The following is a 7,803-nucleotide window of genomic DNA, read 5'->3' as shown; positions in this document are numbered from 1 at the left end:
TATATTTACTTATTATTTATTTTTCCTTATATTGTATATTTACTTATTATTGTTTAATGCAATGTTTCTATTTCTTATATTATATATTTACTTATTATTTATTTTTCCTTATATTGTATATTTACTTATTATTGTTTAATGCAATGTTTCTATTTCTTATATTATATATTTACTTATTATTTATTTTTCCTTATATTGTATATTTACTTATTATTTATTTTTCCTTATATTGTATATTTACTTATTATTTATTTTTCCTTATATTGTATATTTACTTATTATTTATTTTTCCTTATATTGTATATTTACTTATTATTTATTTTTCCTTATATTGTATATTTACTTATTATTTATTTTTCCTTATATTGTATATTTACTTATTATTTATTTTTCCTTATATTGTATATTTACTTATTATTTATTTTTCCTTATATTGTATATTTACTTATTATTTATTTTTCCTTATATTGTATATTTACTTATTATTTATTTTTCCTTATATTGTATATTTACTTATTATTTATTTTTCCTTATATTGTATATTTACTTATTATTTATTTTTCCTTATATTGTATATTTACTTATTATTTATTTTTCTTATATTTTATATTTGCTTATTCTAATGCGATAATGTTTAGTATGATATTTTTATTTCTTATATTTTATATTTAGTTATTATTTTATAGATGTTTAATTTAGTTTTTCATTTCTCAATTGTATATTTACTTATTCTAAATTTTTTTTTATATCAAATGATAATATTATGATAGATGTTTAATGTAATATTTCTATTTATTATATTGTATATTTACTTGTTATTTATTTTTTCTTATATTGTATACTTACTTATTATTGTTTAATGCAATGTTTCTATTTCTTATATTGTTTATTTACTTATTATATATTTTTCCTTATATTGCAGATTTACTTATTATTTATTTTCTATTTTTTTAAAAAAAATACCACATGTCATATTTTGGGAGAATTTTTTTCGGTGATGTGGAATCTCTATGGAGCCTCAAAAGGTCACTTTTATTAGTATAGATTCTTCAGATACTTAAATTAATATGGAAGACAATTGTCTTATATATGTGAGATATATAAACACAAACCTAATCTAAACAGAAAATTTCATATTCCAATTTTTATCTTTTAACATATTAAACAATTATTAATATGTTAACTTTCTACACAAGTCTTGGAATTGTCCAATATTAACTCCCTTAATTCTGATTTGAATTAGGGAGATCAATTTCTTGACCTCTAAGTAAATTCTTTATTTGTTCTAACTTAATTCTCGCTATTGTCAACACCTGGCATATGCTTAACTTTTATTTTCCTATTTTCCACACACTCATGAATGAAGTGATACTTCGAGAGTACGTACTTACTCCTTCCATGAAAAATTAGGTTCTTAATTAGAGCAACTAGATCTCGATCCGCGCAACCGCACGGGTTTTTTTTCATTTATTTTTATAAAAACATTTTGTTTTCAATTCTAAATTAGTATATATTATAATATATATGCATCTATCAATTTTTAAAACATAGTAAGTTTACGGTATATTTTTTTTCATTGAATAGATTGTTTCAAACTTTCATATGTATTTGTATCTTCTTCTATATATATTTTTTTGATTTATAATTTCATTATTAAAATCGTAACTATATATATAAAGATTAGTAAAATATTGTCTTATTGTCATATTGAAAGATATTGTAACATTTCACAAATTTAGAAAGTTTTTAAAAAATTAAATTTTTCGCTTTATAGATTATATTATCGAGTAAATAATTAAATATTTAGTTTTTGTTTAATTTTTAAAATAAACTATATAGTTTAAAATTTATTTTCATTGGTTTGAGGTAGTAAAGATTAATAATTATTAGATAATATGATTTTTGTTATTTAAAAAAAAATCTTTATAATTTTAAAAGTTAACATCGACAAATATTTAAATAATTAACATATGGATGTATAGTATTACAACATTAAATTATATCTATTTAATTTATACTATCTATAAATCAAATGGATCATCTATTGTTTAAATCCAATCATTGATAGCCCAATAAAAATTTCTGGTAGGCCCGAAATTTAAATGATAAGATTAGAGATTAAATGTAACATGACTTTCTATAAATAGGTCCATTAGGTCAATTTCTTAAAAAATCACACATGAATCAATGTTGCGACTTCTGTTTTAATATATAAGATGGGTGACTTGTTGTCGATCCTAAGTATGACCTTATTGCCTACTTCACTTAGTATCTCACTCAAACTTCTTTGATCCATATAGCTTGCTTCGCTGCCCATGTTTCCCTCATAAGCTATACTTCACATGATGACAATGCGACAATGGCTGCTTCGCGACGTCCAAGTAATCAGTGATGAACCAAAATAGAATGCATGTCCTAACGTGCTGCTCCCGTCATCGACATCAATATTGTGACTGCTGTCACAATAACCAAAGACACTCATTGATCCATTTCTCTTGAAGAACAGACCAAAGTTTGTTGTTCCTCTTACATACCGTAGTATGTGCTTGATGGCTTACCCATGAGAGTCTCTCAGATTTTGCATGTATCTACTTAGAACATCCACTGCGTAATAAAAGTCGGGTTTGTGTGAAGTAAATACCTCAAACAGCCTATGATCTTCTGTAATTCGTAGCATTTATCTCTGGTTCATCTTCAGCTTTTCAGATCTTTAAAGTTGATTCCATTGGTTTGTGAGTCATGTTACACTCTTCCATCTTTGTGTCACACATGATTCCTTGAGCATACCTTTCTTGTTTTATCTTGATTCTGTTTGCTCCTTGAATCACTTCTATTTCAAGGTAATACGTTAACTTTCCTAGATCAAACATCTCGAACTTCTTTGTTATCTCTTCTTTGAATTGCTTTAATCACTTTAAGCGAAGTTCCCGTCACAAACAGATCATCAACATAAATGGTTACTAGCAAGGAGTTTCATCCTTCATTCTTACGTTACACTGACGACTCCTTTGTGCACTTCTTAAATCTCATCTCCTATATAACCTGATTGAGTTTTATATTCCATGCTTTTGCTGCTTGGTGCAATCCATACAAAGCCTTGTGTAACACATAAACTCAATCATCTTCTCATTTCTTTTCAAAACCTTCGGGTTTTATCACATACACTAACTCTTTCGACCATCATTCATGTAATTTCTCGTTATTAATGTGTTGATTTGCTCATTTGATTTGTAGCTTTAAACTTTGAAGTCAAGATGGATACTTGGTTTTTCGCTCTACTCGCTAATTGATTTACCTAGTGAAAGTGTTAGAATTTTTTGCTTGTACTTGTACTTGATTCGATCAAGTACTTAGTTAGTCAAGTACTTGCCTACATTTTAAATACTTTCAAGTTACTTGGTAATACTTGATACTTGTTTATTTATGTTTATAACTTTTAAATTAAATGTACCAAAACTTATAAGTACAATTAAACATAAAATAAATACTTTTTTATTTTCATATACTTATTATTCTGTTTATTTCGTTCAAGTAATTTGATTCAGTACATATATATGACTCACTTGAAATAGGTACATATTACATCAAATACTTAAAAACTAATATTATTTTTGATTTTTATTACAATATCAGCAGTAAAATAAATATTTTTAATGGGTAATACAAATTTTTAAAACCAGTAACAAGTAATAAATTAAGCAATGAGTCAAATATTAAAAAGAAATTGTGGTACTTGATATTTGATTTATATTTGCAACTATTAAGATTTGCGGATTTATTACTTAGAAGCCGAGTCAAATAGCAAGTATTAACCGAGCAACAACTGTATGCCCATGCCTAACTAGGATGCAGTCATCATTGATTTGAGTAAAACAATATATTGAAGAGGGAAACATAGTTTAGGTCAATCATGCCACAACTGCCTGTGTGAAACTTGGTAAGAACCATCGATTTCCAGAGAGTTGATCAGACGAGCAATCAAATTTGTGTAGTTGCTCCATCTTCCGCGTCTCGAGATTGAAGAGAAAGATATCACTTGTATCGTTCTGACTTGCATTGAAATAGATGGAGTTTCTACTGATGCCCTCATAGTTATTGGCGAGCACAGTGATGCCAAGATCCAGAAGCATTGACTCGTCCCCCAAGGAATAAACTCGTTTAAAGTCACCTGATGAACAAACTTTGAAGAGACGGAATGACCAGATTCTAGACTTAGGTCTTAAGTATGTTTCAACCTTGAGGACATCTCCAGTCACCGTGACTACAAGTTTTGTGACTACAAGTCTCCGTCTGTTAGTTACATGAGGACGTCTGGGACCACCACCATCGAAGGCAAATCTTTCGACGTAAACACATCTACACCAAAAGCTTTGTTGCGGAATCTCTCCTGAAAAATCATAGATCCTCAAATCACGGGAATAACTAAAGAAGTAAAGCTTGTGATCCTTGTAAACCATGTCACAACAATCTAAAGCTTCCGGGATTTGAGTCCACGAGTTATCTCCTTTCTTGGAATAGACCACACAACAGGTTCCAAGTCCCCACGAAACTAGATAATCTTTGGTTTTCTCGTCGATCCAAAACACAGGGGATCGTATGTGCATAGGTTTACCCGGCTTGCTTCCGTCGGGACATGTAATGCGAAACCCAACTACCATCCGCTCCAACTTTGTCGTTCCGACCTGTGACTCCACAGGAGGTAGATTGATCCTCTCCTTGGTGAAGAGATTCACAAGGTAGAGATTACTCAAACGGTTTCGCATCAAGAGCCAGCTTCCACACGTCTTTAAACAAAATATCCTCGGGAGCACCAAATCCAGATCTTGCGTCCTGTAGAGTTTTTGGGCACGCATTGTCTCGAAGCGGAGTACCAGGACCGACACACGGATTTAGCTCGTCGGAAATCGGTAAAGCTTAGGCGTTCAAGCAGCGAGTTCTGGAGATCTGAAGGGAGCTCCGACCAGGATTTGAGACGCTCATGGGAATTAGGGTTATGACTCTCCTCCATCTTCAGAGAGAGATTTTTATATTAAAATTCGAATTGTTTACTCTTCATACTTACCCTCAGAAGTTCCGTATTTATTACACAACAACAAGACCGTCTCACTCGAACCTAAACTAGGGAGTGAGTTGGTAATGTCGCGTCATGTGTACATGGGCTTTATAGGCCCAGTCAACCAGTGTATTCGGTTATGATTTTGCATATAAAGATAGTATAAATGAGAAAATCGTTTACAGATTTTTAGGAGAGCTGGTTGTTTTTGTTATCCATTACAGAGAAAGAGAGTTTACTGGTTGTTTTTGTTATCCATTACAGAGAAAGTGAGTTTATGCAGAGCCCTTTTGGCTAAACCGTCGGCCACACAGTTTTCCGATTGGGAGAGATGAGAGAAAGATATTGTCGCAAACCCAGAGGAGATCACTCAGATATCAGAAATGATTCCGATGTTTTTTTTATAGCTCTAATGAGCGTTGTGTTGTCGGAGAAAGCTTTTAGAGTTGAGAACCCCAAAGTTGTCACCATGCAGAGAGCCGATCGCATCGCCAGTGTTTCTGCTATGAGTGGTGATTTGACGAAGGTTTGGATCGCCGATCCCATAGAAGGAGTTGACAGGGATGGGCCTAAGAAGACCCATCCTAATCCCGCAGTCTTCGTGACTGAGTTCCAAACTCCGTATGTTTTGCATGTAATCGATCCGATGTCCTCTGTTCTTCCCGATGGTTGTCCCAGAGAGATCCGTGAGCCTGCAGGTGATACGGTAGATTTTTTGTTGTTTCCTTGCGCTAATGACCATCCATTTGCTAATTTTAGTCCTTTTAGTGCAGTTTCTTCCGGTGAGATTGCTTTATCTTCGAAAACTAGAGTATTTCTTGCTGTCCAAATGGCCCATCAGATCCACGAGAGGACATTAAAGGTGATACCTCTCGTCCAAATCTTCGGCACAAGATTAGGGTTTTCGTTATTCAACTTGTTCTTGACGGAAACACCATCTTTTCATAAAACTTGTAGCTAAAACTTTTTGTAATCACACTGAATTCAATAAATGTTTTTCAACTAATTCACACTAAATTCGTGTTTACATTCTATTCGTGCCAAATTTATATTAAACTTCATAAAAGAACGTCAGTTTTTTTGGGTCTATATGGATGTTGAGCAACACCGGGTGTAATTATGCACTACAACTTGATCATTTCAGCATCCTTTTTTTTATGATCCAAACTTTTCCAATATTTTTATAGTATTCCGAATCGTACGTAGATCTCTAAACACTCTAAAAAAGACTCAAAATAATATAAAGATTTTAAAATAAAAAATTTACCATAGTTAAAATCTATTAATATCATGACATATAAACTCCACTAAATCTATCATTTACTTACCTCCAAACAAAATAAACATCAAGAATGCAGCTGCAGCCATAATCTTTGACCAAGCGCACCCGTCACCAAGAATATTAGATATATGAATTAAGAATTATAACTTAACTCGAAACACTTAAAATCTTGGGAAATTGCACCCCATACACTGCACTTTTATCCTAATTAACCAAACACCCTAAATCCCACAATGTTATACCTTTTTCCATAGAGACAAATGAGTCAAATCATAGGTATTTTCATTTGTTTAGGGTTTTCAACCTATTGACTCTAAAATCTTATTACTACCTTTTATTCCATTTTTATTTAAAACTAGATTCTGATTTTTTGATAGCCTGTAACTGTTTGGCTTACGAGTAGAAAACAAAAACCAAACTAAACTGAATCTAGCATGTTGAATCCAAACCAAACTCAAATATATGTCCAACCATTGGATTTAATATTTTATCAGCTCAAATGGTTCGGTTTGGTTTCGTTTTAAACCGAACCGAAAAAATCGATGTATGTATATAATTAAATTAACTAAATATATTAATAATATCAAGATTTAAGCTATTTAACCATTTAACCGAAACAAATAAACATAGTTTTTTAAAAACATAACTAACAAATAAAATAAAAGAATATGAAACTTATACACTATCATTAAAAATAAAAAACTACTTATAATATTTATATTAGGTCCAAGAATAATAATAATATAAAATTAGTAAATTATATGTTTTACATTTTTATTATGATGTTTTGTTTTACATTTATATATGAAGTCAACTGATGATTTGTTTTATGTTTTAGAAATTATATTTTAATAACCGAACTAGAAGAAAATGAAAAATAAACTGGATTGAACGGCACAAACACAAACAAAACCGATTTTGACCTTTTAAGCGACATGCAAGTCTGTAACTGATTGGACAAAAATGTTCCAAATTTAGAAGAAGAACAAAAAAAAAAAACTCTAGTTTAATCTAAGAAGTTGTAATTAGGTGGAATCAACCGGATTGAATCAGATATATAGCATAATTATAGGTAAAACTAAATCAGTTTATTCAGAGATAAGAAACATTGCGAAGTGTCACATTGCACTTTGAATTATCAGACAGCGTCTGTAACGCCCGAACCATTCTAGGCATAGGTCAAACCACCGGCCAACAATCAAACAAGAACATGACCGACGGCCGACCGTCTACCAAGGATCGGGAGTGCTACATGACGGATAAACGGCCGATCCGGCCAAGGTCACGAAAAGTGCAATTCGTAACTAGGCCAGGCCGCCCACTAACACGTCCCGTCAGACCAAAGCCTAAGGCTTCTACCATTATGCTAATTACTAGCTCATCACCAAACTCAAACTCGATTTAAACTAGGGTTTAACAATCCAAAACACGATATAATATATATATATATATCAAACTCGGGCCCTGG

The 7,803-nt window shown here is 31.4% G+C and overlaps 1 pseudogene; it reads right to left on the bottom strand.

Moving 5' to 3' along the window:
* Nucleotides 1–3,908: 3,908 nt before the first annotated feature.
* On the bottom strand, nt 3,909–5,008 carry LOC106326575 (annotated as a pseudogene).
* Between the last annotated feature and the right edge of the window lie 2,795 nt (nt 5,009–7,803).

The sequence above is a fragment of the Brassica oleracea genome, chromosome C2, assembly GCF_000695525.1.
Source record: "Brassica oleracea var. oleracea cultivar TO1000 chromosome C2, BOL, whole genome shotgun sequence".
NCBI classification, from domain to species: Eukaryota; Viridiplantae; Streptophyta; class Magnoliopsida; order Brassicales; family Brassicaceae; genus Brassica; species Brassica oleracea.
This window is presented reverse-complemented; position numbering and strand designations above follow the sequence as displayed.